Here is a 20,227-nt window from a genome sequence, read left to right on the forward strand (position 1 = left end):
TGTCTGATTTAATTAAGAGATAATCCCCTTTCTATTAGCCACGATAATCATGACTCACCAGTAGTTAATGAAGGCAAACGTACACAATGATGACATCATGTGAATGGCACAACGTCTCTGGGAGGAGGAATGCAAAGGATTACTCCAGCTCTGAGCCGATGGCTGCCAGGCTTGGGTTCAGAGTGAAAAAGATAATAATATGAGAAATATTTCTCAAAGCACTAACATGAGAAAGGAATTATACAACCTCAGGTTATTAAAAACAATAAGCTCGCCTTTCAAAAGATCTCATTTACTTAGAATAATATACATTCGGCTCGGCATAAGGCTGCGATTCCATCGCTTCATTTCGATGACATCATGACCCACAAGAGCAAAGTTGTCGCATTTTATCAACAGTTCCAATATCACATCCTCCCCTCCGGGATGGAATGGCGGCCTCCTCTTTAATCTCCAGTATGGTGGATAAAACCTGATATGGAAAGGGGCTTAAAATTACTGTAAGCTTCACTTCAGCAAAGTGACTCCTGATTGACGAATGGGCAAGCCAGAAAAGGATAATAACATTTATGACCTAGGGAGAAAGAAAGAAAAGAGAGAGAGGCCTTGTTTTGTAATGCTCACATATGCATATCTGGATCTTTCAAAGGAATAAGTGAACACAGGTATACAGGTAGTGGACCAGGGAAGAGACATTGTGTTTCAAAATCGGGGGGCGGGGGAGAAAAGAAGCATCACCTACCAAATGGCTCAGCTACTGCCCATGATATTTATTCAAAAGAGAAAAGGAGGGAAGGCACCAATGAAGGAATGAAAAGAAAGAATCTAATGCGGGGAGGGGGAACCTGTGGCCCTCATGATGTTGTTTAAGTACGGCTGCATACACACCATACATTTAAAGCACATCTAAATCACATTCCACCCCTGAATCTTAGGAACTGTAGTTAACTCACAGAGCTACAATTCTCAGTGCCCTTGACAAACTACAGTTCCCAGGATTCTTTGATGGGAAAAACATATGTTCAATATGCTTTAAGTGTGTGGTGTGTATGCAGCCTCAAACACCCAACATCCCTAACCATTGGCCATGCTGGCTGTGGACGATGGAAGCTGGTGGCCAACAAGATCTGGAGAGCATCACGTTGGCTACCCCTCTAAGATGCACTAAATTGTTGTTATGGTTGTTATTTTATATTTCATTTCTTCTGATTTCACAGGAATAGGCTGGGTCCTAAATGTGCACGTCTCAGGGGTCAAAGGCCAGAGTAGAGAGGTGCATCTTCAGCATTTGCCAAAAACTGTATAGTGAAGGTGCAAGAAGCACCTCCGTGGGGAAGAAGTTCCTCAACTTAGGGGCTGCCGCAAAGAATTCCCTCTCCAGGGCTACCACCTCCCAAACCTCGGAGGGTGGTGGGGTTACCAAGAGCCCCCCCTCTGCTGATCTTAACACTTGAGAGGGTCTATAGCAAGGGAGCTGCCACTGAACTGGCCCTACTTTTAGTTTCAACAAGCCATGATGGCTGAAGCAGCCCTCAGCGGAAGATCTTAATGTATAGCAGGGGGGTTGAATCACGGACCCACAGACCTGAACCTACCAAAGATTCCCCATTGTCCCCACCACCAGCCCCTCAACTCAATTTTCTGACAGTTCCAGCAATACCACCGCTGCAGGGTGGGGGGAGTGTACAGAGCAAAATGGGGGGCAGAGAACAACTTTCATCAATTCATTCCAGTGCCAAAACAAGGATGCAGGTAACATCTCCCTGCTCATTTGACTGATCATCTGATGAGCAAGGGTGGTGGTTTGGCCGAGGACCATCAGGGTGCTAGGCTATGTGGAAAGATTTATACCTCTTGGGAATTCAGATTGCCAACTCACCACTCATCAGATCAATCAGCTGATGGGCAGGGAGAAGTAATGAGCATCCCCATCATAATAGTAGGCTGGGCAGAGAGATTTCAATCTTCTCACAGCCCGGTGCCTTGACTGAGATGCAGACCACCCTCTCCCTGCTCATCAGATCAATTGATTTCCACCACCAAGAGTGTCTGGAATGTATGACATCAGTATGACCCACGTTCAGGTGTGGCTGCCTCAAAAAAGTTTACTCAGAAACAATCTGGAGGTTGCTATATGCACAGGTGGTTGGGTTTGAGGGCTGTGTGTGTGTGTGAAATGATGTTACTTTGAGACTAGATTTCTCTGTTTTGTATTGCCTGTACGTCCATTTGTGTTTGTGTGTGCTTATACATGTATGCAAGAGTGTGCATGTGAAGTGTTGGCCACACCACTGCTGCTATGCAGCCTCTGAAGGGCTGGCCAATGGTGAATGTGGCCCTCAGGCTGAAAAAGCGTAGCCACCCCTGATGTCTTTGTTGTTACGTGCCTTCAAGTCGATTACAACTTATGGCGCCCCTATGAATCAGTGACCTCAGATAGCATCTGTCATGAGCCACCCTGTTCAGATCTTGTAAGTTCAGGTCTGTGGCTTTCTTTATGGAATCAGTCCTTCTCTTGTTTGGTCTTCCTCTTTTTCTACTCCCTTCTGTTTTTCCCAACATTATTGTCTTTTCTAGTGAATCATGTCTTCTCATGATGTGTCCAAAGCATGGTAATCTCAGTTTCATCATTTTAGCTTCTAGCGGTAGTTCTGGTTTAATTTGTTCTAAAACTCAATTATTTGTCTTTTTCGCAGTCCATGGAATGCACAAAGTTTTCCTCCAACACCACATTTCAAATTAGTGGATTTTTCTCTTATCCGCTTTTTTCTCTGTCCTACTTTCACATCCATACATAGAGATTGGGAATACCATGGTCTGAATGATCCTGACTTTAGTGTATTTGAGGACCTTTTCTATTTCTCTCACAGCTGCCCTCCCCAGTCCTAGCCTTCTTCTGATTTCTTGACTATTGTCTCCATTTTGGTTAATGACTGTGCCTAGGTATTGACAATCCTTGACACGTTCGATGTCCTCATTGTCAACTTTAAAGTCACATAAATCTTCTGTTGTCATTACTTTAGTCTTCTTGACATTCAGCTGTAGTTCTCCTTTTGTGCTTTCCTCTTGAACTTTCATCAGCATTCATTTCAAATCATTACTGGTTTCTGCTAGTTAGCAGCTAGTAGTATGGTATCGTCTGCATATCTTAAATTATTGATATTGCTCCCTCCAATTTTCATACCTCCTTCATCTTGGTCCAATCCCACAGATGCTATTGGAGGTCGCTGATTCATAGGGTCGCCATAAGTCGTAATCGACTTGAAGGCACATAACAACAACAACAGATCCAAAAGAGCCATGACCAGAAGGAGAAAATATATTAGTGTAGTGCCGAAATGATTTTGACACACTAGTGGAAGGCTCCTTGAGCTGCAGCACCATAGTGTAGCAGGGAGGGCCATATATGATGAGAGTAATGACAAATAAAGAAGTGGCATGCTGCAGCCTGTAAGCTCAAGTAGGCTATAAAAAACATTTTGAGAAAGCTTATGCAAAATCTTGCTTGAGAGGTTGAGTAAATGGAAGAACTCTGGATTTAGGGTCACTTTTCACATGCTGTGCTCTCCTACTCAGTTAGAAAGCACCCTTCTTGAAGGGAAGAGGCTTTCCTCTAGCACAACGGTGGGGAATCTATGGCCTCTCAGATGTTGTTGGGCTCTGATTCTTATCATCCCCAGGGTAAATAGTCAAGGGTGATGAGAGTTGTAGTCCAGTAACACTTGGGGGACCACAGGTTTCCCATCTTTACACTGAGTCACACCATTGGTTCATCTAGTTCAGAATTGTTCACACTGCCTTTATTTTTTTTAAAAGCTAGTTTCCTATGAATACTTAGGTTGAGAAGTGAGTAATGCATCCTCCAAATGACTAAAGGGGGGAGGGGGAATAATGTGATTCAATTCAGAAGAACAAAATAATCTCTTCCCAAGTCAATCTGCACCTCAGCCATCAACCTTTCCATCACATCTGAACTAAGCTTTGGCTTGCATGCTCTCCTGCCCATCAAGACCCATCACAGGTAACCGTGCCCAACTCTCTAAAAATAATGGTTGAAATTATTATGCTAAAGCTGCAATCCCATACCTACTTACCTGGGAGTAAACCCAATTGAAGAACTTCTCTGGACTGGGGTCACTTTTCATGTGCTGTGGTTTTCTACTAGGATAGAACTCATTGGGACTTACTTCTGAGTAGACCTATAGGATTGCAGTATAAGTGCAAAAACAGAAAGATGTTTGGGTATGTGTGTGTTTGCAAAGGTATTTATGTTAAGAAACATCCACAGGGAAACAACAATACAATATTTTATTATACAGAGACCCAGATAGGAAAATCCCTTTCCCCTCCATGCAAAATAGCACAGATATGTTGACCTTTCCCTTTTGACCATCCACAACAGAATAGATTCAGCATCTATGAGACCCAGTAGCTTTGTCAGTTATTCAATATTTAGAATCATAAAAGCAGAATTCCATAATTTACATTCTCCATTTTCCTTACTCTGTCTTAAAAAACAGAGTTGGCTCTGAGAAATAATCATGTGAATTACTCCCTCAGATTGAATTATTTTGTGGCCCCACTATGTACTGTATTACAGATGCAGATGCTGGACAAGAAAACCACATCAATAAAGAAGTAGATAAATAAATGAATCAAGGAGAAGATATTTTGGAGCAAAGCTTGGAGATGTCTGAGGTAGGGTCCTTTTTCTAATTATGGGATGGTAAGTTGGGAGACTCTGGATGCCCAGGCGAACTGAATAAATAAATCTCTTAAAAGAAAAAGATAGATGTCTGCCAAGAAACCCAATACTGAATGTTTGGAGTTCAGCTCTAAAAAAGATTTAATTGAAGATATAGCCCTAAGAATATGTAAATAGTCTCTCATTTTCTTGACTGAAAGGAGAAACAGATGCCAAGCCTGGGATCTGAGATTAAATATGAAAAGCAGCAAGGCTCCTAAAATGTTATTTATAATGTATATAATGAGATTCCTATCTCCTTAAGGATTGTATAGCACTTTGGATCTTGTGCAACACAAGATCCAAAGTGAAACATACACACACACAATCCATTGCAGACACCTAGTAGGATAAGGAGCTTCTTTCTACTACTGACTAGTTTTGTAAAACAGGCAACAGAATTCAAAGAAGCACTTGGTGCTGATGAGAGGCCTACACTGAAAGCAAATAGATTATACAGCCACGAGAGAGGCTATATACTATAGTCAGCATGGATTTTTTGCATTCTGCAATGTTAAATTGAAAATGGTCCAGTTCTCCATACCGGATGGTGGATGTCCAACCTGTCCTGGATGGGGTTGCACTCCCCCTGAAGGAGCAGGTTTGTAGCTTGGGGGTTCTCCTAGAACCATCTCTGTCACTTGAGGCTAAGGTAGCGTCGGTGGCACGGAGTGCCTTCTACCAACTTCAGTTGGTGGCCCAGCTGCGCCCCTATCTGGACAGGGATAACCTGGCTTCAGTTGTCCATGCTCTGGTAACCTCCAAGTTAGATTACTGCAGTGCACTCTATGTGGGGCTGCCTTTGAAGACGTTTCGGAAACTGCAGCCTGTGCAAAATGTAGCAGCCAGATTGGTAACATGGACTAGACGGTCCGAACATATAAAACTGATTCTGGCCCGCTTGCATTGGCTGCCTGTATGTTTCCAAGCTTGATTCAAGGTGCTGGTTTTAACCTATAAAGCCTTACACAGCTTGGGACCACAATAACTGATGGAATGCCTCTCCTGATACGAACCCACCCGTACACTACGCTCAACATCCAAGGCCCTCCTCCGGGTGCCTACTCCGAAGGAAGCTTGGAGTCTGGCAACAAGGGAGAGGGCCTTCTCAGTGGTGGCCCCCAAATTATGGAATGAACTTTCTGATGAGGTGCGCCTGGTGCCAACACTGTTATCTTTTCAGTGCTAGGTCAAGATTTTCCTCTTCTCCCAGGCATTTTAGCATGTGTTTTTAAATTGTTTTTGTTTGTTTTTTAAAAAATGTGTTTTTAAATTTGTATATTTGTTTTTAATGTTTTTAATTGTTGAAAACCGCCCAGAGAGCTTTGGCTATGGGGCGGTATATAAATGCAATAAATAAATAAATAAAACCTTACAAAATTTATAGTCCTGAACTCAGTAATGCTTGCTTTACAACCCTCTAAATTTTCATGGCGATACACAAATCAATGAGAGAGCATTGAGAGTTCAACGTGTAAAAAGAGAGAAAAAACCAGACCGCTGTTAGACTTTTTTCTGTCAGAGCTCTCATAATTTGTTGAAATTAATTAAAAATCAGCCATGTTCACAGAGTACCTGTAATCCTATTACTGACCTTGCTCCATACTCTGACCTTCACCTTCTGCAGTTTAAACGTTTACAAAATGCCTGGCTGATTTTTAATTAATGTAAGAAATTTAGCATTGAACTCAATGATAAGGCCGGGCATGCTCAGTAAGAATCAACTGTCAGTGTTTTAGAAGCCACTCACAACTGCTTGGCTTGCCTAATCAGGGGGCCATACCCACACCAGACTTTGATTTCACTTGAAACACTCGTGGCTTCCCCCAAATAATCCTGGGAAGTGTCATTTGTGAAGGGTGCTGAGAGGAAACTCCTGTCCCCTGACAGAGGTCCAGTGGCCACACTGGTTCAACAGTCAGCCACTCTGATTGAAGTTCTGTGTGGGGAACAGGGCATCTCCTAGCAACTCTCCGCACCCTTCACTAACTACACTTCCCAGGATTCTATGGGACAAGCCACAACTGTCTAAAGTGAAATAAAGGTCTGGTGTGGATATGGCCAGGGACAGCTTTGGTTTAAATTTGGGTGGGAGGCTACATGTGCCTGCTGTAGAATAAAACAGTGGGGGAAACCCTGAAAAAGAATACTATTCACAATGTTTTCCTTTTGGAAAGGAAAGGTGCTTCCCCTCTGCCCAGTGCCCACTCATCCAATTTCCTCCCCTCCCCCTTCATCCCTCCCCTCCCATTCCTGCCCTCCCACCTCCCTGCCCCTCCCCCAGGTCATTTTCACCTGCCCTAAGCATGGTTGGACAGAAGTAAATCCCACTGAAGTCAAAAAGCATGCAAATGATCAAACCTATCCTCTCTTCCTCCTCCCTCCGATCCCCTCCCTTTGGCCCTTCCCTCCCCCTTCTATCACCCCTCCCTTTCCCTCCCCATCCCCTTCCAGTCCCCTCCTTCTCCTTCTCCTTCTCCTCCTCCCCCTTCCCTCCATCCTCCCCCTCCCCATGATCAGTTTTACCTACACTAGGACTATGACCTTGGAGACCTTGATTCAAATCCCCACACAGCCATGAAGCTCACTGGGTGACCTTGGGCCAGTCACTGCCTCTCAGCCTCAGAGGGAGGCAATGGTAAACCACCTCTGAATGCCGCTTACCATGAAAACCCTATTCGTAGGGCCGCCATAAGTCGGAATCAACTTGAAGGCAGTCCATTTCATCTTCAAGCATGATTGCACAGGAGTAAATCCCACTGAACTCAATAAGCATGCAAATGATCAAACCTGCCCTCCCCTCCTCCCTCCCTCCCATCACCTCCCTTTTGCCCCTTCCCTCCCCCTTCCTTCACCTCTCCCTCTCCCCTTCCAACCCATTCCTTCCCCCTTCCAATTCCATCCTTCCCACTCCCATTCCTTCTGCTCCCCTCTCCCCCCTTCTTCCTTTACTCTCCCCTCCCCCATGGTCAGTTTTACCTATGCTAGCCATGATTGCTTGGGAGTAAATCCCACTGAACTCAATAAGCATGCAAATGATCGGACCTGCCTTTCCCCTCCTTCCCCTCTCCCTTCCTCCTCCCCTCCCCTCTTCCTTCTTCCTCCTCCCTTGCCCACTTCAGGCCTCCCTCCCCATGGTCAGTTTTGCCTATCTTAAGCATGATTGCACAGGAATAAATCCCACTGAACTCAGTAAACACGCAAATGATCAAACCTGCCCTCCTCGCCCCCTCCTGCCTGCTGCCATTCCCCTTCTCCCATCGCCATCCCCTGTGGTCAGTTTCACCTATTGTAAGCATGATTGTGGGGGAAGTAAATCCCGCTGAACTCAATAAGCATGTAAATGATCAATCCATTCTCAGCAAACTTACACAGGATCCCATTTCTTACCTCCTGGATTAAAAAGCAGAGAAATTCACTAATAGGCAAAAACACTTGCGGTTTAAGAACGTACCTATAGCCAACAGATATTTCTATCTAAAAAGCAGAGAAATTGGGCAGCTATGGTGAATGCACCAGGGGAGCAGGAGACCTGACCTTCTCTCTGAGATATTGTACTGCCCTACAAATTTGTCAAAATGCAAACACAATCTGGGTTGGTCTTTCACAGTCCAATCCACTTCCTGTGTAGCTTGGACGAATTTGGTAACGTGCCTCTGAGCATATGGTGAGTGGTGGCAACAGCTGCAATCAGCCCAAATAACAGAAACATGCTGTGCTGTTCTTGTTTTAACAGGGAGGAAGCAACAATATTAAAACAGTTGATATGGTGCAGACAGTCACTTTAAATATGTTTGATTTACTTGGTAATTTTAGTGATGTTTCCTATAGTAAATCATTTTCTTTGCTTCTGTTTCTGTGAATATGTAAGTACAGCAACACTTAAAAAAAGCTCCAAAAGCAATTGTGGAATAATGGCACTGACTGTTCTGCAGAACAGTTTCCAATGGACATGAGTAGTATCTCAGTTTGCACAAAATAAAACAGTGGGAGCTAAATATATTCTAGCGATATTGTAGGTGTACTCTCTGTTTTTAATTGACCATGCCCACCTTTCCTTAAGTGGAGTAGTTTAAGCATAGCAAGCTGAAAACATGCATCTTGGGCAGGACAAGTTTGTTTTTTCCCCACAGCTACAGTCATTGCTTAAGTAGCAATATATTGTAATCTGTGATTTTACATCAAATTGCAGTTTCAGATTCAACTGTTAATGTGCCCAAAATAGAAATACAGCATAACCTCCAGTTGGAAATACAAAAGGCTGTCTTCACCATCATATGACATTGACCAATAAAAAGGCTTTGAAATAAATAAAAATAAATTTGACACAGATTTCTACGATGAATAATGAGAGAAATATAATTTTCTAGGTTAGATTCTCTGTAGAAATAGTAGTAACACAGGAAAGAAGCAAAGTAAGAAGAACAGCAACTAGAGTTGCCAGGTTCATGGCCTGAGACTGATCCTGTATCTTTAGGAGAAGAGAAAGTCAGCCAAGTGCAGGTGTTCTTGCAACACCCTAATGAGAAAAACCACAAGGTGGAATTCTCCCTTCTCCCTGCACAACTTTTAAAGATACAGAAGACCTCTTGGAGGCTGGGTTTTTTTCATTACAGTAGCACTTGGCTGACTTTCTCTTCTCCTAAAGATACAGGATCAGTCTCAGGCCATGAACCTGGCAACCCTAACACCAACAAACATGCAAAAATGTAATTCTCCATTCTCCATCTTTGGAGATGGCAGGTATTGCCACCACTTACCATATTCTCAGAGGCACGTTACCAAATCCTTCCAAGCTACACAGGAAGTAGATTGGACTGTGAAAGACCAACCCAAATCGTGTTTGCATTTTGACAAATTCCTATAAAGCATTACAATATATCAGGCAGGAGGTCAGGTCTCCTGCTCCCCATGTGCATTCACTATAGCTGCCCAATTTCCCTGCTTTTTAAAGTTTGATAGAAATATCTGTTGCTATAGGTACGTTCTTAAACCGCAAGGTTTTTTGCCTATTAGTGAATATTTCCTGAGTTGGTGTGGACTATTTCCTGTTACATAAAAAAAAAATTCAATAAAACAATAGCAATTAATAGAAAATACAAAGAAAAATGTTATTGATGTTTGAAATGTATGTGGTATTAACTTCTTCCATTAACAAAAGGATGTTTTTTCCCTCATTATAAATATTTAAACAAAGCAAATGGAGCACATGTTAATACTCAACTAGGGTTACCATCACTTTGTCATTTCAAAAAGAGTACATTTGGCTTCGATAAGTGAAAAGTAAGAGTATGCTGTTGCACCATCTCAAAAAGAGTACATGTACTCTTAAAAGAGTACTGTTGGTAACACTGTCACTGATTCAATGAAAGTCACAGACACATTCAGGCAGGCATGCTGTTGGAAAAAAGTGCTGTTCCCCACCACCACCACCACTAGGTTCCTGGTTTCATGCCATATGTACTAGGCATTCCTCAGGAAGACTGTACTAACTTTATTAAATCTATACATGCAGGCCCAGTGTAGAAGTGATGCTAGATGTGTAAAGTAAACTTCTCCATGGGGTCAAAATGTCCAGTATCATGCTATTGACTAATTGATTTAAAAATTAAGACCATTTAAAAAGACAGGGGTATTACAAGAGAGAAATATAACTGTGCATCTTGAGTTTCATTGTAGGGTTGATTGTTTGGAAGTATAATGTTATGGAGCATCACATTTAAACCAAGTCATCAGTTTGCACGCGTGCAACCTTCTTAGCATTTTTGTTAGGACTGTAAGCTGGAGATGAAAGGGTTAAACTTCCCCTCTCTGTCTGCTGCAGTTCTGAAAAGCATCAAACCCCCTTCTACCCAACAGCTGCCATTTGCATTTTCTAAAGAAAATAAAAATTTAAAATGTGCACATTGAATATAAAGATACATTTAATATCACCTCTAATCTGGCCATGAGAGGGACTGCATAAATGGTCAGCTTGTATGACTGAAGGCTACCTTCTCACTTACCCAAACAAACAGACACCACTTGTAGAGTACTAACTTCCTAAATACTAGGGATGTGCATTAGTTTTGAAAGCATATGAAAAACCAAAATGAATGCACTTGCATCCATTTTAATGTAATTTTTATTGTAAATTGTTAATATAAAATGAATGTAAACAAATGAGGGGATCATTTTTTTGTTTTTCACCTTAATCTTGTCCAGTCTGATTGAAATTTGGCAATGATGATGATCTTAGGGAGCAGAGCAGTCGAATGCCTATGAATTTCATGTCATCTGGATGGAAAACACAGTTACAGGCAAGGCTGGTCCAAGGCTTTTTACTGCTTCAGATGGAACAGTAAATGCCACATAGTTAATGCCAAATTTGAGGTGGGCAGAACCCCAGATGCACAAAATTCCACTAACGCACACGTTGCCAACCTTTATGGACCAGAGGGCACATTTCAAATTCTGAGTGCTGGGAGCACCAGTCACAAAATGGTTGTTGGTGTATGTGTGTAGCATAACACAAAGTTAGAAAGTAGTCATGATGAGGATTTCCCCATAATTGTATTTCCAAACAAGAAAAGGTTTGACCTATTGAATTTCTGCCTACCATACAGCTGTTAAACAAGAACTGTTTTCCCCCAATGCCAATCCTAAGCCAAAGCTGAGGCTGCCATACTGTACCTACTTACCTGGAAGTAAGCCCCATTAAACACAAAGACTTACTTCTGAGTAGACATATATACCATTGTACTGTAAGCTAACTACAGTGAATTCTTAATGAGTTTCTGGTCTTTAGTTCCTGCAAAGCAGGAGACATGCCTAAGCCTCTCTGCAAAGTTTTCACACTTGCTTTGGGGGGGAGGGGGTTCTTTAACCTGTCGGAATTTCTCTCTATTGAGATGTGTAGCAAATTTGCGGAGCGCTGCGGAGCAGAGAGTATTGAGCGAGCTGTGTGTGTGTGTGTGAATCTTTGCTAAGATTCTACCTTCCCTGCAAATTAGTCAGACAGAGACTTTAAGCTTTAAAATAAGAAACAACTACTTTATTCTGGAAGTACATGCTTGATAGGAAAGAGTTCTGTAACTAGCTTCTAGCTATGCTGGAGCAACGAGCACTCGTCCCAGTACTCGCCCTCATTCTAGTTGAGAGGAGAGACAAAGATGTCTGCTCCCCTCTCGAGAGAAAGAGAACACTGAGAAAGGCGGGAAGGAACTGAGATCAACATTCCTTTGCTTATCAGCCTAGCAGGAAGGGAAGAGACAGCAGCATCAAAGGGATAGGTATAGCCTCAACCAGCAAGAGGTCTAGCTCTCTCTAGCTACCCTTATTAGCCCCATGCAGCCTCAACCCACCAAGCTGGAGTTGAACCTCATACAGTCCAACATAACATTCACCCACACTTATAATGTCATTGTCACACATTTATCAATCACAGCTCTAACTTCACAGATTGGCTAGCAAGACTGACAGGCAGGAGCAACCAGGTTGGCTCATTTCACAAAAATCACTTAGGAGGGTAGCTGCACATTTTGCTCCATAACTTCCTTTGCAGGAGGGCTGGGCACTTTACTTTTTTAAAAAAATGAAAACTCAGATTCTGGGCTACCTGCTGGGGGCACAACTGAAGACCTTGGTGGGTACCATTGTGTCCGCAGGTGATGGATTGGCAACCCCTGCACTAATGCGGCTCGTCCTCCATGGCAGTACACCTTTCATGATACCCAAAACCAGGTGCTGAGGCAGCTGCCTTACTCTGTGTAATGGTAGGGCCAGCTCTGGATACAAGCAATAGAAGATTGGGGGGGGTCTCTATTAAAAACTAAAAGATTGGGTTACCCATACCCAGTTGATCACAGCACTCTGCAGGTGAGAGCCTCCTGCAGATACCATCTTATAAGGAGATCCATTCTGCACAACATAGGAATCTGGCTTTTAGTGTAGTGGCACCTACCTTTTGGAATTCCCTCCTTCAAATATCAGACAGGCACAGTCTCTGTTGTCTTTTTGGCACCTACTGAAGACTTTCCTCTTTCATCAAGCCTTTTAAGTAGATTCCTTTGTCCCAGCCTGTAGCTGTATTGGAATTGTTTGTTAAAGTTTTTAAGATGTTTTTATTCTTTTATCACTTGTTTTTGTTGCCCTGGGCTCCTATATACCCTGGGCAGGATAGAAATTTCGTAACAAATATAAATGGGAAAATGAAATTGAAGGAAGAACAAAACAAATGCAAGTACAACAAAGAAAAACAAATGCAATTAAAATTAAATCAGTGTGGCTTTAAAAATGAAAAAAAAATGAAAAAATGGAAGAAACAAAATCACTGCACACCCCTGACAAGAACACTGACTGGTGACAATATGCAATGTGTTGTCCAGTGTCATCTTACACCTGAGGAAGCATCACATCAGTTCCACCAGTCTTTTTTAAACACTTAAAAGGTCCAAATGGCTTTTTGTCTTGGCTTCAGGAGGTTCATGATTTCTGCCTTTGAAAATCTGACAGGAGAAGTGGCTGTAGCTCAGTGGTAGAACACACACTGTGCATACAGGAGGCCTCAAGTTCAGTGTCTGACAGCTCCAGGAAGAGCCAGGAAAGACTCCCTGTCTGAGATGCTGGAGATCCTGCTGCCAATCAGTTTGGACAATTTTGAGTGGCATCAGATAATATCCACAGTCTGACCTGGTATAAGGCAGCTTCATAAGCTCCTATGACAAGAAGCGATAACCCTCATGTCTTTGAGCTGCAGATCTGTCCCAATCCACTGTAAATCCATCACATCATGGCATAGCATATTAAGGTACACTGGCTTCTGTGTCTCTCTCTCCTCTTTTCCTTCCTCTTTCCACCAGTCAGAGGGATCTTAAGAAGAAGAAGAAAAAGGATTTTGACTATCATGGAAAATTGTGAAGACTGACCCTCACAGAGCCCTGTGAATTGGTCAAGACTGACTAACTGGCACCTCTGTGAAGTCTAAATTAATCATCTTTGCCTCTGCCGTCTGCCTCTGAGCTCCCACACAGCAGTCTAATGTGTCTCTTGTCTGCTACACATTGTCTGGATCAGAGTGGGGAAGGGGGAAAACTGAATGTAGCTTTCACTTGGATCACGTTTCTCCAGTCAAAGCCCCACCAGTAAGAGAAATATTCCTAGCTGGCCTGCAAACGTTCACCAACTAATAAACTGAAGTGTTAATATCCATCCACACACATGTGTATATGCAAGCCCTGCTTCACACACATACACACACACCCCAGGAACAAAACTCAGGGACTCGGGACTCCCACTGCCATCCATATGCAAAATGTGATGGGGGGATTAACTTAGATTGCTTTTCCTCTGGTGTGTGTCAGGCTTAGGAATGGGGTCAAAATTCAATCCAGTTCACATTTAAAGCTGAATATATCAAATTCCCAATTCTCACAGTGGTTTAACAATCAATCCCACTTCCCAGGGAACTCTGGGAAATGTAGCTAGCTATGCAAGGGGAAGAGAGTTCTCCTAACCACCCTCAGCACCCTTAACAAACTACAGTTCTCTGGATTCTTTGGAGAAAACCATGACTGTTGAAGTGATATCATTGTGCTTTGAATGTATAGTGTGGATGTGGCCTCAATCGCCAGATATGAGACAAACTGAGCTTTTATGTTGCTGTGCAGCACTAAGTAATGTAGGGTGTAACCCACTTCCATACGTTCCTTTAAGAATTATGAAGAGAGGATATTTCTGCCCATGCTCAGTAGAGAAATCTGGTGTGGAGCAGCCACCATTATGAGCAGAGACATCATTTCTTTCCTTAGTGCATTTAGGAACTGGGGGTCCCTTGGCCTTGCAGTGCCAGTAAACCCCAAGAAGAAAGAACTGGTGGCTAGACAAGGGGATGCCTGGCTACCTGCTTTCTGTAAAGCCTTGAACCGCCTAAGAACAGATTGGTTTTGAGGTTTCTTTACAAGTTTTTAAAAAGGAGTTGTGAAGTTCCCAAAAATTAGAAGTACCATGTGTGGCTATGTTCTTTTGTGTTATAAAGGGCCTGGAAGTTTCCTTTTCTTTTATGGAGCTAATGGGAGCCATTTTGAGAAGGCTGCCTGGAAACTGCAGTGAGCGAAACAAAGGCAACTTTTCTTCTTTGTGGCCAGCAACACTAGGGGTGCTTCCAGACAACCTGTTCATTGAGTGTTCATCCTGATTTATTGGCAGGGAGATTAGATATTGTTGGTGATTTAATGAGCATTCATTCTGATTTGTTTGAGAGGAAGGTAGATGACATTACATCAAAGACAGTGTTATTCCACACTTTCCAGGACATTTTTGTCCATCACCTTCCTTACTGCAAAAAGCCCGATCTGTTGGAGAAGCAGCTTTGTTGGGCAAGACCTTCTAGTCACCTATGATAGTGCAACCCGAGTTTGCTCATATGTGATTGAATCTCACCCGAAAATAGCAACACTCCGGAAGAGCCCTAAGCTGCAAGACCAGTTGCAAAGGGTTACAAGGATGCTATCAGTGTCCTCCCCGCAGAAAATGGGCATCACAATTTAAGAAGGATGTTGATGAACTGAAATGTGTCCAGAGAAGGGTGATAAAGATGGTGGAGCTCAATTGCTTTGAGGAGTGCTTGAAGGAGCTGAGAATATTTAGCCTTATGAAGAGGTGATTAAGAGATATGTGGGCTTCCGTAGTCAGGTGTACATCGAAAGGCCCCTGTGTCCATTTCCACAGCCCTCTTCTTCCTTTGCACAAATGGCCACAATCACAGGGATGTTCACTTCACGGCTCTTATTAAGGATTAAGTGTTACAGCACATTCCAGTAGCTATCATCAACAATGCCAGAGATACCACTCTCCTCCGGACATTAAGATACCCTCCCTGGATTAGGATTTAAGACCATCCCCAATATCAGCCAGTGGTTCCAACAGTTCCTTGTCTGGCAGCTTTACCTCTGCCTTCCCTGGTACGGTATGCAGAGGAAAAGCCCTCTTGCTCGTCCCTTGCAGGACTATCCCACGTCCCTGGAGGATGAGGCAAAGAAGTCAACTAAATGAGCTCTATGTCAGTGCTTACCCTCTTCAGAGATTTAGGCAAGCTCCCTTCTTCAGGCAAGGCCTGCACCTCACTAGACCCTCAGTTTCTCCATCCTCCTTTCAGTCAGCTTCCCAGCTAAAGGTGCAGCAAAGGATAGCTTGCAGCTTTATACCTCTTCCCATTGCTGGCCACTCCAGTATCCTCCAAGGCCACATCCATGCCAGACATTCATTCCACTTTAAACAGTCATGGGTTCCCCCAAAGAATCCTGGGAAGTAGTTTGTGAAGGGAGCTGAGAGTTGTTAGGAGGCTCCTATTCCCCTCACAGAGCTCCAATTCCCAGAATTTTCTGGGAAGGGGGGCTGACTGATAAACCACTCTGGTTATTGGAGTTCTGTCAGGAGAATAGGAATCTAAAAGGCTTCCTGAGTCTTGCTTAAGCAACAAGGTATTCCTGAGCTCTAGTTTTTGTATCTTTGGTTATTATTTGGCCATGGCTCCTGGCTTGCTCCTTGGTGGTCCTGCTTCCTGGTTTGACCTCCAGTTCCAATTTAATCCCCAGAACTGACTACCTGCCCTGTTCTGGGCCCACAGGTGAGCCCATGGAGCCAAGCAGGTTAGTTGTCACAGCACCATGGAGAGCTCCCAGGGAGGAATGCTCCTACAAGGGTTGGAAGTGAACTGACACCTTTTGGTCCTTTCTGTCTCCAGTCTATCTCTTCTAGGTTCCATCCTCCTTTTTGAGAATCAGTCTCCTACATGGCCAACTTTCTGACCCACAGATGGGGACTTCTGTGTTCCATCATCTCCTTCCTGGTGCACTCCTTACACCACTGGGCTGGTGAGGATTGAGAGGGGGTGTGCAAGTGTGTGTAGAAAGTAGCCTACTGTACAAATGTAAAATTTATATCCATTGCTCCAAACAATTTTGCCGCTGGCCCAACCCATCATTGGCACATGGGCCCCAGAAGGCTACCCAGAAGGGTATGTGGCCCTCAGGCTGAAACGGGCTCCCCACCCTTGTCATAGAAGGATGCCAGGGATATTCTTTAAAAAGCAAAACCAACAACAACTTAGAATAGAATACAAAATCCATGGGTGATTCACAAGAATGAGGAAGCAGGGATGTAGTTGTTTCCTGTCAGTTCCATCCTGCAAAACTGATGCTGTTTCATTCACTCAGTCAGAAGAAAGCAGCAAGGTGCAGGTGTCAGCCACAGCGGTGCTGGGGATTTTGATTTGTGCTACTGATGGAGAATTTTTTTGCTCTGAAACAGAGCATGCAGAGAAAGACAACTGAGAGAATGTTATCATAAAAATCCCACTGAAATAATGGGGGAGCAAATCTACCTTTTCTTTTGGTCATATTGTAAGCATTCTGCTTGTGTGAAGAAACTAACGGTATAATTTTGTTAAACGAGTTCATCAGCCCAGTGTGAGGGTATGCCATGTAGAAAGCAGGTTCCAGAGGGGCTCATGAGGGATAACCCTATCAATGGCTACTTGCCACGATGGCTATGTTCTATCTCCATGGTTGGAGGCAATAGGCCTCTGAATACCAGTTGCTGGGAATCACAAGTGAGGAAAGTGCTTGTGCACTTGAGGCCTGCTTGCAGGCTTCCATTAGGCATCTGGTTGGCCTCTGGAGAACAGGAGGCTGGAGTAGATGGGCCTTTGGACAGATCTAGCATGGCTCTTATGTTCTTATGGCTCCCAACAGAAGCCAAGCAGAATCTTCCCTGCAATGGACAAGCCATGGGCAGACCTGAGGCCATTGCAGCTAATGGGACCACATACCCTACATTACAGAAGACAGCCCTCTATTTGAAGGCATGTTCTATATGAAGGGCTGTCTGGCCCAACTCTGCTTTGATGGTTTGAAGGTCAAGGGTACTTCCAGACTGTCACTATTTTCAAGTGGGATTCACTCACCTACCAGCAAATTCAGGTTGCACAACTAAACTTGATTTGGAGCTCTTAAACAATAAACCCCCTTTCCCTCAAAAATTAACTTTTTGTGATAGGAAAAGCGATGGGGAAATGCACTGGCAAGTGTGCTGTATAACCTCCCCGCAAATAATTAAAATAAATGGTCAATAAATAGCCGAGACATCTAACTTTGCCACACACTTTATGTAAACAAATGAGGATGAATGCTCAATTAACAGGTCATCCGGAAGCAATCCAAGAACCACAATAAGCAGCAGGTTGCCCATCAACAGTGATCACCTAGGCAGCTGACTGGGCAGGCACAGAGGTCACCTGGTCACAGCCTTCTCCACTATAGTGAGATGCCTTGTATTTCTATTTCAATCAGAGTAATTATTTCTAAATTTGCATCTATAAATTAGCACATGCAATTTCTATGCAACTCCTTGTCCTCTTTGTGTGTGTGTGTTGCATTTCCTCGTTTTTAGTGATGTGCAGCCCTAATCACAGCCACTAGGCACTTTACCTTGGGCAGGAGGCTTTTCACGCCTTGCCCAAGAGACTCTAGCAATCTGCTTGTCCTTAGGTTGTATGTGCAGCCTAATTCCTGGAAACAGCCTATACAGAAAGCACAGGTTCCAGTGGTGGCTCTTGGCTCCATGTCAGTAGGGCAGTGGAATCCACTCCGAGTTTTTGTTTCACCACCTTGGACAGCTCCCTGAAATTTCAGACTAAAACCCAGAGGGGATTCCACTGCCCCACTGGCATAGAGCCACCAGCTGCCACTGTCAGGTTCCAGTATCATCCTATGCAAAGCAGTGCTTATTCCAGGTTTTGTCAAGGAGGAGAGCCTTGGGCAGCATGCCACTGTCAGCACTGCTCATTCACTTCCTTCTTCCTCTAGGCCTAATCAGCCCAGAAGGAGAGGGCCAGGTGAGCAGGTAGCAACACTGAGGACCATAATACTCTGGGATCAGTAGTGGGGCTCCTGCCTAGGTTAGGACTTTGACAGGTGCCCAGTGGTGCTGACCTCTGATGCTGACCCTAATACAAAGTACAGAAGAGTTCTTGTAGTAGGTAGCCTCCTCCCTCCAGTTTCCTGCTATTTATTGTCTTATTGTTTAAATATAACTTTGCAGGCAGGGCTGTGTCTATTTTTTGCTTTTTGTTCAGTGCCTGGTTATTTTCGGTGCTTAAGGAGAAAATCAGATGAAGCAGTGGGTGTTGGGGAAAAGGCAGGAAAACCACAGGGAAGCCATTTCCAGATCTCTACAGGAATGTGTGAATTGTGCCCCAGAAGAGTTTCATGTATTGAACAGAAACCCAAAGAGCAGTTACCGTGAACTGACTCTTATTCCAGAGTTAGGGAAGGTTAAAAGAGGATGACAATGTGAATGTGACCTGTGGATTGAGCAGAACACACCATTGAGCAGAACTATCATTACAGACCGTTTATTAGAAAAAATAAGCTATCTTTTAGGAAGTCAGCCCCCCCCCCGCCATTCTGCCCACCTGTCTTTCCTCAGCATCACAGAGACTATCCACGCTTTTTAAATGGTGAGTTAAAGCAAAGGAAGTAACCCTATTCCAAAACAAAAACACAAGTAGTACGACCTTCTTTGAGGGGGAGCGAATGGTTCAAGTTCATTTTGGAAAGTCAACAGACCTGTGGTTCAGGCTGGTCAGGAAGGATTCCCAGGACGACTTGAACAACTCACACCAATGAGTTTTTATACACATCGCAAATTTCTCTGCGATGCAAGTTTTGAAAGGACTCTCTGGCCCCCTTGGGATCTAATCTGTTAAATATCATGTATTCTTCTGACATGGTGAGACCAAGGAAATAAAGCACGAAGAGGTTGGTGGACACATGTTTACATTTAAAGGGGGCTGGGAGGAATGAGAAGTGTATTCGTGTGTCTCTCCCTCCCTCCCTCATACACACACACACACAAAACTTTACTGGGAGTTCAACTGAATGGGCTTCACATTTTGAGGGGAGGGGTTAGTTTTACTGCTCTCTGAATGGCTGCAATCCCTACAACAGAGGGTAGCCATGTCTCCTACTTTACAGAGAACAGTCCTCCATTTAAAGGAGTTCTGTTTGAAGTCTGGGTTAAAGATTTTTAAAAAACAGGATAAGGAGAGCAGGGAGGGTTCTGAAGCTGCCCATCCACAGCACTTGGACAACAGACTGAGTAGACACACACGTCACTTACTCATAGTCATAGTCTTCCCTGCTATGGTCAGATGGACTGAATTTCTATATAAGTTACAGTCATTATTTCTTAATTTGCATCTACATATACATTAGAGTTGTGCAGAGACTACCATATCTGCCCCATGGCTCCAATCCAGAGGAGGGGCATCAAGCTAACCCACTCTGGGTTGGAGCCACTCCTGAATTGGTTGGAGGGGCAGGGTTCATGTTTCACTAGGCTTAAAAAAAATACCCCTAATTAAACAGATGGTGGGGAGGGGCAGGAGACATGGCATCTCCTCCCCCACACGCACCAAGAGCAGGGTCAATTTTTCCTTTGTGA

At 43.7% G+C, this 20,227-nt stretch overlaps 1 long non-coding RNA gene across 1 annotated transcript in view; it reads right to left on the bottom strand.

Annotated features, from left to right (window-relative positions):
• Positions 1-443: 443 nt before the first annotated feature.
• LOC133382097 (uncharacterized) overlaps positions 444-20,227 on the bottom strand; it is a 72,830-nt gene continuing 53,046 nt past the window's right edge. Inside the window, exons 2-3 of the long non-coding RNA XR_009761791.1 lie at positions 4,095-4,199; positions 444-574 (exon numbers count right to left, since the gene is read on the bottom strand). This is a non-coding gene — a long non-coding RNA (uncharacterized LOC133382097). The remainder of the gene's footprint in view (positions 575-4,094; positions 4,200-20,227) is intronic.

The sequence above is a fragment of the Rhineura floridana genome, chromosome 3, assembly GCF_030035675.1.
Source record: "Rhineura floridana isolate rRhiFlo1 chromosome 3, rRhiFlo1.hap2, whole genome shotgun sequence".
NCBI classification, from domain to species: Eukaryota; Metazoa; Chordata; class Lepidosauria; order Squamata; family Rhineuridae; genus Rhineura; species Rhineura floridana.